Source organism: Diabrotica virgifera, chromosome 1 (genome assembly GCF_917563875.1).
Source record: "Diabrotica virgifera virgifera chromosome 1, PGI_DIABVI_V3a".
Lineage (NCBI taxonomy): Eukaryota > Metazoa > Arthropoda > Insecta > Coleoptera > Chrysomelidae > Diabrotica > Diabrotica virgifera.
The window spans coordinates 129,757,684-129,770,984 of record NC_065443.1 but is presented as its reverse complement, the minus strand read 5'-3'; positions in this window follow the sequence as shown (position 1 = coordinate 129,770,984).

Sequence of the window (13,301 nt, the reverse complement as noted above, 5' to 3'; positions counted from 1 at the left end):
ATGGTCCGCATAATGTTCAGAAAAAAGTCACACCATTTTGAGCGTCGGGTTTGGGGGGGGGGGGGGAGAGAGGGGGGAGAAATCGGTGAATATAAAAAGTATCGAAAACCTCCACTTTTCACCCTCCGTAACTCTGGAACCGTTGATTTTATAACAATTATGTATAGAACCTTTTTTTGTTTTAAATTTTATGTAGAACATTTTTCTATAGAACATTCCTTCCGCTAAACCATAGTTTTAGAAATATTGACGAAAAACGTAAAAAACTACTAATTTACCGACTTCTCCCCCATCTCCCCCCAAAACCGGACGCTCAAAATGGTGTAACTTTTTACTGAACAATATGTGGACCATATAGAACAATTTGGTGTTGAAGGAAAACTTTTACTTTGGATGTCTGGGTTAGGCCTTTTTTTGGACCAATTATACTATACTACCTCCGTAACTTTGAAACCGTTCATTTTAGAAGGGTTATGCATAGGGCCTTTTTTATTTCAAATTTAATGTAGAACAATTTTGTGTAGAAGGTTGTTCATGCTAAACCGCTTAGTTTTAGAAATATTGACGAACAACGTAAAAAACTACGAATTAGCAGATTTCTCCCCCCTCTCTCCCCCAAACCCGACGCTCAAAATGGTGTGACTTTTTTCTGAACATTATGTGGACCATATAGAACAATTTGGTGTTGGAGGATAACTTTCACTTTGGATGTCTGAGTTTGGGTCTAACTATACCCTACTATACCACGAAAGTAGGCAAATGTGGGTGTTAAATTATATAGGGTGTACCAAAAGTAGGGGAACGGTCGAATATTTCGCGAACTAAACATCGGATGGAAAAACTGAAAAATACATGTTCAATAATTTTCAAAAATCTATCCAGTGACATCAAACACCAACTCCCACTACACCCCCTGGAAGTGGGGTGGGGGGTAACTTTGAAATCTTAAATGGAAACCCCTAATTTTTCTTGCAGATTTGCATTCGTTACGTAAAAGTAAGCAACTTTTATCCAAGACATTTTTTCGAACTGTGGATAGATGGCGCTATAATTGGGAAAAACGATTTATCCTGATACCATAGGTAAATTATAGACACGGTCTAATATCTCGAGAAATACACTTCCAAATAAGAATCCAAAAAACAGGTTTTTAATATTTTTCGAAAACCTATCGATAAACACTAAACATGACCCTCCAACCCACCCCCTGGAGGTGGGGTGGGAGGTAACTTTAAAATCGTAAATAGCAACCCCCACTTTTTATTGCAGATTCGAATTCGTCATGAAAAATTAAGCAACATTTATTCGAAACATATTTTAAAAATGCTGATAGATGGCGCTAATAAATCGTATTTTTCCAATTAAAGCGCCATCTATCAACAATTCTAAAAAATGTTTGGATTAAATGTTGCTTAGTTTTTCATGACAAATCCGAATCTGTAATAAAAAGTGGGGATTGCTATTTAATATTTTAAAGATACCCTCCACCCCACCTCCAGGGGGTGGGTTGGAGGGTTATGTTTAGTGTTATTCCATAGGTTTTCGCAAAGTATTAAAAAAATTTGTTTGGTTTCTCATTTGGAAGTGTATTTCTCGAGATATTAGACCGTTTCTATAACTTACCCATGGTATCAGGATAAATCGTTTTTCCCAATTATAGCGCCATCTATCCACAGTTCGAAAAAATGTCTTGAATAAAAGTTGCTTACTTTTACGTAACGAATCCAAATCTGCAAAAAATCTAGGGGTTTCCATTTGAGATTTTAAAGTTACCCCCCACCCCACCTCCAGGGGGTGTAGTGGAGGTTGGTGTTTGGTGTCATTGGATAGATTTTTGAAAATGATTGAAAACGTATTTTTCAGTTTTTCGATCCGATGTTTAGTTCGCGAAATATTCGACCGTTCCACTACTTTTGGGACACGTATAATACGTATAATCCACAATAAATATTAACTAATCAACAGAAAAAAATCAGATGGTTAGTAATTATTTTTCATGTCCTCTTTAATGATACACGTTGAAAGGGTGTGCTCTTTGATAAGACCTTGTCAGTTAAGTTAATGGCTATAAGACCAGCTAGAAATAAATTTTTGAGAATCGTCAAATCAACATATTTTCACCCCTGCTACCCACACCCTCCTGTTACCTACCACAAAAAAAAATGTTGGACAAAAGTTGGGCCTCTCGTCAAAATGAAGCTACTCATGAAAAATTAGCTTGTTAGTAATAAATGGTGAACATGAGCCTGGGATCCAAGACTATAGCTAGCATATTTTTAAAAATTAAATGAAATATAAAATCATTTTTTAATTAAATGGTGTGCTGGTGTGGTTTATTCGCTTAACCAATAATTATTATTTATAGAACAGACCTCGTAAACACCAATTATTTTGCATTTCTGCTCATCCGGAACTATAATACTACGACCACGGTTTTATTTTACATTCATATAAAAGATCCGTGTGTGATGTATTGTTTTCTGATGATATACGGCGTTTTATGTTTGCCGTGATGAAATATGGCGTCATTTGTCTGTTCCAAATCGAAGTATTAAATTGCACGTTGGTTTATGACGTTGTGAAATGGGATTGAAAACGATAATTTTCATCAAGAGCCTCTCACCGAAAATCGTAAACTATGAATTTATAAATTTTAGGAATTATGATTTAAGAGTTAAAAAACTCGTTGGGGTTGGGCTGCAGCCTATTGGCGCGGTCAAAGTAGCTGATAGTGAATTTGTTCCGTGGTAGTTTACCGAATCAATTAAATGAAATTAAAATAAATGTAAACACAAAAACTGTCAATAATATGTTTATTTGTGTCGGTAAAATAGCGTGAATATTTCTCGAAAGAGCGTTTGTTATTGTTTGCGAGTGTGGTGGTGTGACTGCCACGGGTGCCCGCTGTGACTATACTGAACGAAACCACAAACACTTTAATCTGTCTGGTGTTCTACCATATGGTCAGATAGGCGACAATAATTTATTAGATTTGGCGTTTTAAAAGCTGAAAATATTTCTGTGGTTTTTAAGAAGTTGTCATAAAGAGGCTGGCCCTTTATCTGGTATCGTAATCTATGAATTTGTGTTTCCTATGAAAAAGCCATTAATTTTATACATTCTGGTTTTGGTCTAAGAGCTGTGAGACATTTTTGAGTAGGTATTTTAGGCAACCTGAAAATTTTTCAGGTGACTCTTCCATGATAGCCTAATACAAAAATGCCGGTCTGGCTGGAGGGTAGCGGTTATTTTCCCCAAAAATCCCCCAAAGTTAAAAAAAGGGCAAAAATTGTTATTACAAAAAATATCATTGACGTGACTTTAAAGTAAATTTAAGTATTCAAATATAAAGAAAATAAACAAGCCAGGCGATTTGAGGGCGATTTTAACTCTGCAAGATACTTGCATGGGCGTCCCAGGGTTATTTTCAGGGGATGCATCTGAACTTCAGAAGATTTTATCTGAATCTGTACATACTATTAACGAGTATAAAATATACAACTATACATACATAGCTATGTATATTCTATCCGGACAGGGAGGTGCAATTGTTATTTTGACAGGGTATTTTTTAATATTAAAAATTAATATTCTAAAGACAGGTTTTTTTGGTGAAATTTCCCAACTGCCATGTCATCAAACAAATTACGCGTGCATATAAATGAAAAGCGCTATAGGTAAGCAGCAGTGTGAGAAAGGGCGTATACCGATAGCTGTTTGCGTCCTCTGTTCTAGCGGAGCGAGTCCGTTCGCTCGAGAAAAATCACGTGACCTGGCGATACCCATGTTGTTGTGCCTCGAAACGTTAGAGTAATTATTATATATTATAGTTTTTTAAGTAACTTTTTGTTAATTAAAGGAAAATAATACGTACTATACAATAGATTTTGCAAATATGATAGAAAAAGACAAATTTATTATTATAAATATATAGGTAGAAAAGTATAAAACGATAAGCTAAATAAATTCGGTGTCCGAATCTTGTACATCTTCTTCAAACCCCTCATCTGAGCTTAAATATTCATTATCTTCTTCTTCGTCAGACTCGTCAGTCGAAGCCTGCACAATCACGGGCGCATCTGAAGAAAGACTTGCCATTGGTGAGATGTGGTGTTATCGAATAATGTAAAAAATATCATGGACACAACACATAGCAAACACGGAAACATTAAGAAAGATGAAGAAGGAAAAAGAAATACTCAACACTATGAAGGAAAAAAATGAGCTAAGCAAAAGTATTAAGTATTGGTTATATAAGTAAGAATACGTAGTAACTCAATTAATTAATCACTAATTAATTTTTAATTAACTCTAAATACATATTAAAACTATTTACAGATCAGGTAGAAGAGGAATCTGAGTCTCGAGTGGAGTCTGACGAAGAAAAAGAGAATGAATATTTAAGCTCGGATGAGGAGTTTGAAAAAGAAGTACAAGCTTTGGACACAGAATTAATTTAGTTTATAGCTTTATACTTTCCTACCTATATATTTATAATAATAAATTTGTCTTTTTCTATCATATTTGCAAAATTTATTGTATAGTCCGTATTATTTTCCTTTAATAAAAAAAAGTTACTTACAACAACATGGGTATCGCCAGGTCACGTGATTTTTCTCGAGCGAACGGACTCGCTCAGTTACAACAGAGGACCCAAACAGCTATCGGTATACGATCTTTCTCACACTGGTGCTTACCTATAGCGCTTTTCATTTATATGCACGCGTAATTTGTTTGATCACATGGCAGTTGGAAAATTTCACCAAAAAGAACCTGTCTTTTTTAGAATATTTATTTTTAATATTAAAAAATACCCTGTCAAAATAACAATTGCACCTCCCTGTCCGGAAGGAATGTACATAGCTATGCATGTATATTTTTTACTCGTTAATAGTATGAACAGATTCAGATGAAATCTTCTGAAGTTCAGATGCATCCCCTGAAAATAATGCTGGGACGCCCATGCAAGTATCTTTCAGAGTTAAAATCGCCCTCAAATCGCCTGGTTTGTTCATTTTTAGACCAGGGCGCATCTGTAAAAATAGTAGATTTGGACGTTGAGAGGTGACCCAAATTTTTTAGCAGAAATTGCTGGAAAATAACTCAAATAATAATATTTGAGTTATCCTCCCTCTCAAAAAGGTCCGGAACATTGTTTAAATAATGAAAATGTCAAAAAATGAAGGAAAAATTCGAATGATTTCTTAGTTTTTTGATTATAACTTTAAAACTATTAATTTTCGAGAAAAGTTGTACTAACACAAAAAATTGCATAATTAAATTTCCTACAATATAGAATTGGTTAAAAATTTAAAAAATAGTCACCCTTGTTGCAAAATAGCAATAATTGCGAAAAAAACCATACAAAAACAAGTATTCGCAATTTACCTTTTTAAACCATTTATGCTACACTTGGGACCTTCATATTTCACCCAGAAAAACTGTATGATACAGTAAAATAATACTGTAAATTTCATTAAGATCGGTTCAATAGATTTTTCAAAATAAATTTTGCAATCCAGCTTTCGCAAAAAAAAAATATTTTTTTCAGAATGCTACAGGACTGAAGATAAAGCAGATAGCAAGTTGATTTTTTTTTGCTTATAGAAGTGTACTGTACCTTTCATTTGCAATTTGCAAAACTAAAATCGATTAACTGCCACGTCGTCAGGAATTTTTTTTAATAAACAATAATTATTGGTGCTACGCGCAGGACAGCGGATAGTTTGCTCTGATTGGGCATTCCAATGATCTTTGATAATGATTGATGCATTTTAATTTTTATTACATTTCGATATAAATAAATAAATTTGTTTATTGCAAAATAAAAACACATACTCTATCCTTTGAAATAACACTTTTTTTAGCAAAAACTTTCTTTGTTCATATATTTTAACTTAGAGAATAAAAGTTAATTATTTTTAAACATATGCAATTGTTTAAACAATATTTCACAAACAATAATAAAGTTAGTTTGATTTTTGTGGAATTAAAATATTAAAATACAACAAAATATAGAGTAAGAAAATAATATATTAGATAAAGATTGGAAGAAATTTTGGTGGAAATCAACTTGTGTGAATCGAACACCGCTGTCCTGCGCGTAGCACAAAAAATTAATGTTTATTTAAAAAATTTCCTGACGCCGTGGTAATTATTCGATTTTAATTTGGCAAATTGCAAATGAAAGGTACAGTAGTCTTCTATAAGCAAAAAAATCAACTTGCTATCTGCTTTGTTTTCAGTCCTGCAACATTAAAAAAAATGAATTTTTTTGCGAAAGTTGGATTACAAAATTTATTTTGCAAAATCTATTAAACCGATCTTAATTAAATTTACAATGTCGTTTAACTATATCAGAAAGTTTTTCTGGGTAAAATATGAAGGTCCTAAGTGTAGCATAAATGGTTGAAAAACGTAAAAGGCGAATACTTGTTTTTGTATGGTTTTTTTCGCAATTATTGCTATTTTGCAACAAGGGCGACTATTTTTTAAATTTTTGACCAATTCTGTATTGTGGCAAATTTAATTACGCAACTTTTATGTCAGTACAACTTTTCTCAGAAATAAATAATTTTAAAGTTATAATCAAAAAACCAATAAAAAAATCGAACTTTTGCTTCATTTTTTGACATTTTGATTATTTAAACAATGTTCCGGACCTCTTTGAGTGGGAGGATAAATCAAATATTATTATTTGAGTTATTTTCAAGCAATTTCTACAAAAAAATTTGAGTCACCTCTCAACGTCAATCTCAAAACAGATGCGCCCTGGACTATTTCTTTATATTTGAATATTTAAATTTACTTTAAAGTCACGTCAATGATATTTTTTGTCATAACAATTTTTACCCTTTTTTTAACTTTGAGGGGATTTTTGGGGAAAATAACCACTACCCTCCAGCCAGACCGGCATTTTTGTATTAGGCTATCATGGAAAAGTCACCTGAAAAATTTTCAGGTTGCCTAAAATACCTACTCAAAAATGTCTCACAGCTCTTATATTATTTTGTATTTAGGAGCGAAATACATGGGAATTTTAGATGACCCATATTATTTCGTTTAGAAAGGAAAGTTAATATTTAAAAGTAGCAATTAAAAAAACAGTAAAATAATAACTGAAACGTGTCGCTACAGATTTTTCTTCTTCCTCCTCAGCTTTTACCTTTTCAGGGATCGCTGTTCCTTACTCTTCTTCGCCACTCATTTCTGTCCATCGTGTTAAAATTCTCTCGACTTTTCAAAGATTTTTATTTCTTCTTAAAGTGCCATCTCTTCAATGGAGGTTGGCTACTACAATTGTAAACTCTCCTTTGTCTTCAGCTGTTCTTATTAGCTGTTCAAAATTTAGTGCTGTCCATTGTCGGACGTTTCTAAGTCACGATAGTATTTTCCTTCCTAGTCCTTTCTTTCCCTCAATCTTTCCTTTCACTATAAGTTGAGCATATCATTTTTGAGTATGTTGACTAGGTACAATGTTTTTCTAACTTTTACTGTGTTGAAAAGTTCTCTTTCCTTGCCTATTCTATGCAGCACTCCTTCGTTTGAAGTATGCGATATCCATGAAATTTTGTCCAGTTTATTTACGGTTGGTGTTTTAAGGGTCCATGTCTCAACTGCATAGAGAAGCCAGAAAAGAAAAAAGGAATTACGTAAATGATATAATGAGAATGAAAGGAAGATGTACGTAAGAAAATCACTTATTGGCAAAATACACCATCATTATATATGAAAGGACATCGCACACATCTTATGGAAAATATAATGTCACTCAAATTCAATAAAATTTATACGAATAGATTCGTTTTAAATTAACGGTCAAATCTTATCATTGCGCCAACTCTATATTTTCAATAATAAGAGCAGAAATTGATATAAATAAATCTGAAATCAAATGGGTACGTGCATAAGTTAGAGAGAGAAAAAATATTTTAAAACACCCAAATTGTCGGTACTCTATAAATCAGCGGATTAGTTTCACTAATCCGCTTAGGCCCAGCGGGGGTTTTAAGCTCTTTTGAATAGCACCCAGAGCAATAGTGATGGTAACTGACACTTTTACTGACTCAAAAATGTGATTTCGATAAACTTTAATTGCAATTTGCGCCGTAATTATACGTAATTAAGAGTTGGCGCAATGATAAGATTTGACCGTTACTTTAAAACGAATCTATTCGTATAAGTTTTATTGAATTTGAGTGACATTATATTTTCCATAAGATGTGTGCGATGTCCTTTAACAGAAAAAACTCTAAAAAGTAGTAATCAAATAGAAGAAAAACAAGCAGATGTAATTAAAGCAGTACACGAAACCATACAAAGATGGAAACAACATTTCGAAGAAATATACTCCAAACTCTAGACAATACCAGATATAGACGAAGAGAATGAAATACAGGAGTTAAACGTTAGCACAGATAAAATTATGCAAGAAGAAATACGAAATAATACACCGAAACAACTAAAAAAAGGCAGAACCGCTTGAATTGACATCCTACCGATAAAAATAAAGACTCAACAGAATCAGTAGAAATGTTACACAAACTCTTTAGCAAGATATGGGCCAACGAGGACCTGCCAAACAAAACCTACATGTAGATGTAGGTTTACACAACACGTTCACAAACAATACATTAGACTGCAGAAATTACGGTGGGTAGAGCATGTTGTCCACATGCATGAGAACAGAATCCCCAGAAAATTGCTAAATGCAAGACAGCAAGAAAAAAGACCTGTTGGAAGACCAAAATCGATACCAAAAACCTCCTAAAAAAACGTTCATGGAAAAGAACAGTAGTAATCCAGATGATTGGAGAAGCTTGATTAAGGAGGTCAAGCACGGTTTGGATGAAGAAAGAATAATAAAGAAACTAAGAAGCAACCAAGCAAGCTTTCGAGTTAAACGCCCGATTATAGACCAAACACCTTCAATAGACTAGTATAAGCAGAGAGCAAATAGAGAAGATTTGAAAAATATTTGGGATACCGATACAATACATCATGAGATTATTCCAAAAAGGATAGAGCCAGACTGGAACATGCAAGAGACATAGTAGAAGATATTAAAGTGGAGTTAGACAATGATGCGTAGTATCCCCGACACTAGTCCTAACTATAACCCATAACGGATTGGATTCTTTTTTTAATATAATTTTTTTTAAGTATATTAAAAAGTTTTGGAGATATTGTATTTCCTTGTTCAACCTCTCTGTTTGCCTCTCACATGTACCTTTTTGTATTGTTTACAATTCGCCATATTTTAACAGGTTTATCCACATGCATACTCCACCGGCAGAGAATACAGGAAAAAATAAACAGCCCTATAGGTAATATCTGATAGATATTAGATATTATTGGATAGATATCTAATAAAGAGGAAAAAGAGTAACTGAGCCAATATAAATAATATAAAACAAATGGCCGTCTACTACGATACAAACTATTCTCTGTTTCTTATTCTCTAGTCCCCTTTTATGAGAGTAAAGTCCAAAAAAATATGGCTAGAAATTTTACGATTCAATATTCGTACCTCACAGCAAAACTGTATTAAGTCCAAAATTTCAGTTTTCTACTTTTTTAGCTCACTGGACTTAAAATTTTCCGCTCTATTTATTGGTGTTCTTATTCGCTGTTTCGACTGAAATTGACCAAAATACCCTTGTATGAACAGTTTTAAGTCCACACTTCGCTTAGAGCAAAACAGTATCTTCTGCACTTCAAATGTATTAGATCCAAAATGCTGTATAGGTTTCCCAGGGCAAAACCATATTATGTCCAACAAAAAGTATTATGTCCCACATATTGCAATTCAAACAAAGCATTAAGTCCACAATATTTTAAAATTTGGCAAGTTTGTGCCTCAGAGAGCACAAATTAACCGACAATTTTGAAATCATGAGACAACCGTGGATCCAAAAAGACAGTTTTTATGTTCTTATCTTGAAAAAACGTGTATCAAAAGAAAAAGAGAACGAACAGGTGCTCAAGCTAGCCATTGTAACTGGAAATATTTTTTTACCATTGAAGAAAAGAGACTCTAGATAGTCCTGAATCTATTGTTAGATGCTCACTTGAAAAAATGCAAACAAGTGGAGTTTTAGAATGTAACAAAAGAGGAAAGCAGCCATCTAAAATAAAGTAAAGAATGGGGCAACGGATAGGATTCATAAGCATATAATGCCTGGTTGTACCAACATATCTTAAGCTCCAGCTTAGCTAAGCTCTACTTATAGATAGAGCCTCCTTGAGTATCACTTACGTTGCACCATAATTTTCGATTCTTACCTTATTATCAATCATATCTATTACTACATTATGATATTTTTATTATAATATATTATAATTACATTATATTAATTCTTATGTTTTTCTCGTCTTAAGCTTAAGATCTGTTAATGCAACCTGGCATTAATGGCCTATCCATATACCTATGAAGAATCACATTATAGACGAAGAAGGATGGCGAACAAATATTTAGGAGGTCACTAAAATATTTCTACAATGTTTAGGATGTTTAAGGAAGAATGAGATTTGAAAAACATTGCTTCGGGCGAAGTAGACAAAGAATGGCTTTACAATCACATTTTTAATGCAGAATTTAATTTATCATTAGATGTTCCTTCAAAAGACACTTGTGATGAATTTCTAATCAATCTAAGACAGTCAACTTCTGAAGCTGAGTGAGAAACATTACAAGTGATGGTACAATCACACAAAACACCTCACATTTTTTTACTATTTTGTTTTGACAACGCTATGGGGTTCTGACGTCAGTGATCTTGAATGACGTAAGCGTATTTATGTAGTAAAAATACTATACACCTGATTTTTACATTACACTTATAACAATAATTGCAATTTCTTATGTTTCCTGTTACTCAGAAATTTTAGAAAAATTCGAGTACTCTAGTATACGTTATTCGTGAGCCATCGAACATTTGTGGTTTGTCCCAATTAACTATTCGAACAGAAATTAAAATAAATCGGAACTTGAATTCGGAAAGCGATCAATAGGTGACATTACAAAAGAATTCATTAGAATTAGCAAAGCCTGAATTTTCTGCTGGCTTCGGAACGAAATTTGCATTTCTCAAACATCGGCTAAGTTCATCAAGGAGTTGAGTTATTCTATTTTGTAAGTAGTGAACGGGCTCGACAAAGCGTGGAGAGAAGTTTTGTTACGGGAATAATCAAACTTTAAACGATTATTTCCGAACTACATTATACTTGTTTTTGTTTTAGGCTTAATCATATGTGCATATACAAAAGCTGTATTGGAAGCTGTTTATAATGGAAAATCTGTTTGTGGGTTGCACTAAACTATCTTAAAGGGGTAGGCACAAAATCTTGGTTCAATCTATTTAAATACATTTATTTTTTTTTCGAATCCTGAGAAAACTAATAAGTATTTTTGAAAAATTTAAAAGAAGAATGAAAAAATTTCATTATTATCGAGGGCCGAAAGTAGCTAAAGATTTCTTATAATGTTTATTTTAATAAGTAGTAGGGGCGAAAAAGAAGAAGAAAATTTAGTGAAATTTTTAATTGCAAATATTTTATCCAAAGGAAAATTTTTGTTTATTCTAAGTAACTTTCGGCCCTCGGTAATAATGTAATCTTTAATTCTGCGATTAAATGTTTTTGAAATAATAATTAGTTTTCTTAGGATTCGAAAATAATGAATGCATTTCAATAGCATTGGACCAAAATTTTGCGCCCATTATTTGGAGCAAGTAATTTTTATAATTTCTGTTATAATTTTTCCTTGTAGTACTGATGGACTATCCATAGAAATCTTCTCAAATCTCACAGATAATGTGTTAGAACTCCTCGTCTCACTAATTAATGATTCTTTCAAAAATGGTAAATTGCCAGAGTGCCTAAAGACAGCCATTATTATTCCTCTCCATACAGGTGGCGAAAAATATAATGCCTGCGACTATAGACCTATTGCCCTACTACCGGTACTCCCAAAATTATTGAGAGGCTCATAAAAACCCGACTTATGTCCTTTCTCTTTGATAATATATTTTATCACAAAATCAGTTCGGCTTTTTAACTAATAAATTAATGTACTAGTGATGCCATGTTTTCTGTACTTCACGAGGTTTACCAAGCACTAAACAATAATCTTTATACTGCCACTGCTTTCTGTGACTATGCCAAAAGCTCTTGATTGTGTAAATCACGACATTTTGATTAAAAAACTAAATTTCTATGGAATTCGAGGTATCTCTTTGAATTGGTTCAAATCTTACTTAGATAATAGAAAACAACTGGTTAGAGCAAATGATACTGACGCTAGTCTCAAAAACATTGTATGCGGAGTACCACAAGGTTCAGTATTGGGTCCTATACTTTTCCTTATCTTTATAAATGACATCACTAATTTAAAAATCAATGGAAAAATTCTTTTTGATCATGATACCAGTATCACTTGGAGCAACTCAACTATTGCAACTGTTCATGCAACTATTACTTCTGATCTTCTTACGATAAAAACCTGATCTGACTCTAATTTACTCTCCTTTAACGTGGATAAAACAGTAGCATTATCATATAAAAGTGCTCTTTAAGCCCTGCTTTTGAATAACAGCCAGATCTCTACCGTTGATTCTATAAAATTTTTTGGTATTCTTTTAGACAGCAACCTCAAATGGTCCCTAGATATCGATTTGTTAAGTAAGAAGCTCGCCTCAGCTTGCTATGCAATAAGATCTGTCTCAAGGGAACTCAATTTAGCATCTTCTTTTTTGTGGGTCTAGTACAGCTGCCCAATTTGATGTTATTTTCAAATTACAAAAAAGAGCAATAAGATATCGGTTTGGCCTCAGAAGAATAACCCATTGCAGAAGTTACTTTAAAGATCACGAAATTTTAACCCTTCCATCTTTGTATATTTTAGAAACTATTTGCTTAATTCGTAAACACCTGCATGTCTTTCCAGTAAGGCCTCATCATAAAGCCTACTGTGTTTAGTACTACTCCACCAGAAATTCAACTTTTGATGTCTATTTACCGATCCCGTCTTCTGAGTTAGTCAAGAAATCTATACTATATTCCGCAAAAATACTATACAACTATCTCCCGTTACAACTTAAATCTGCAACATCTTTCCTCAAGCTTCGTAAAATGACAAAAGCTCATTTATCTGAAAGACCATATTATTCAGTAGAAGAGTTTCTTAATGACTAACTAGGAAATTACAGTAATGTACAAGTAACTAAAGAATAATTATCTATATTTGGGTGTCACATACAGCAGCTTAAATTTATTAGTTCCTTTGTTTGTGTTTTATTATA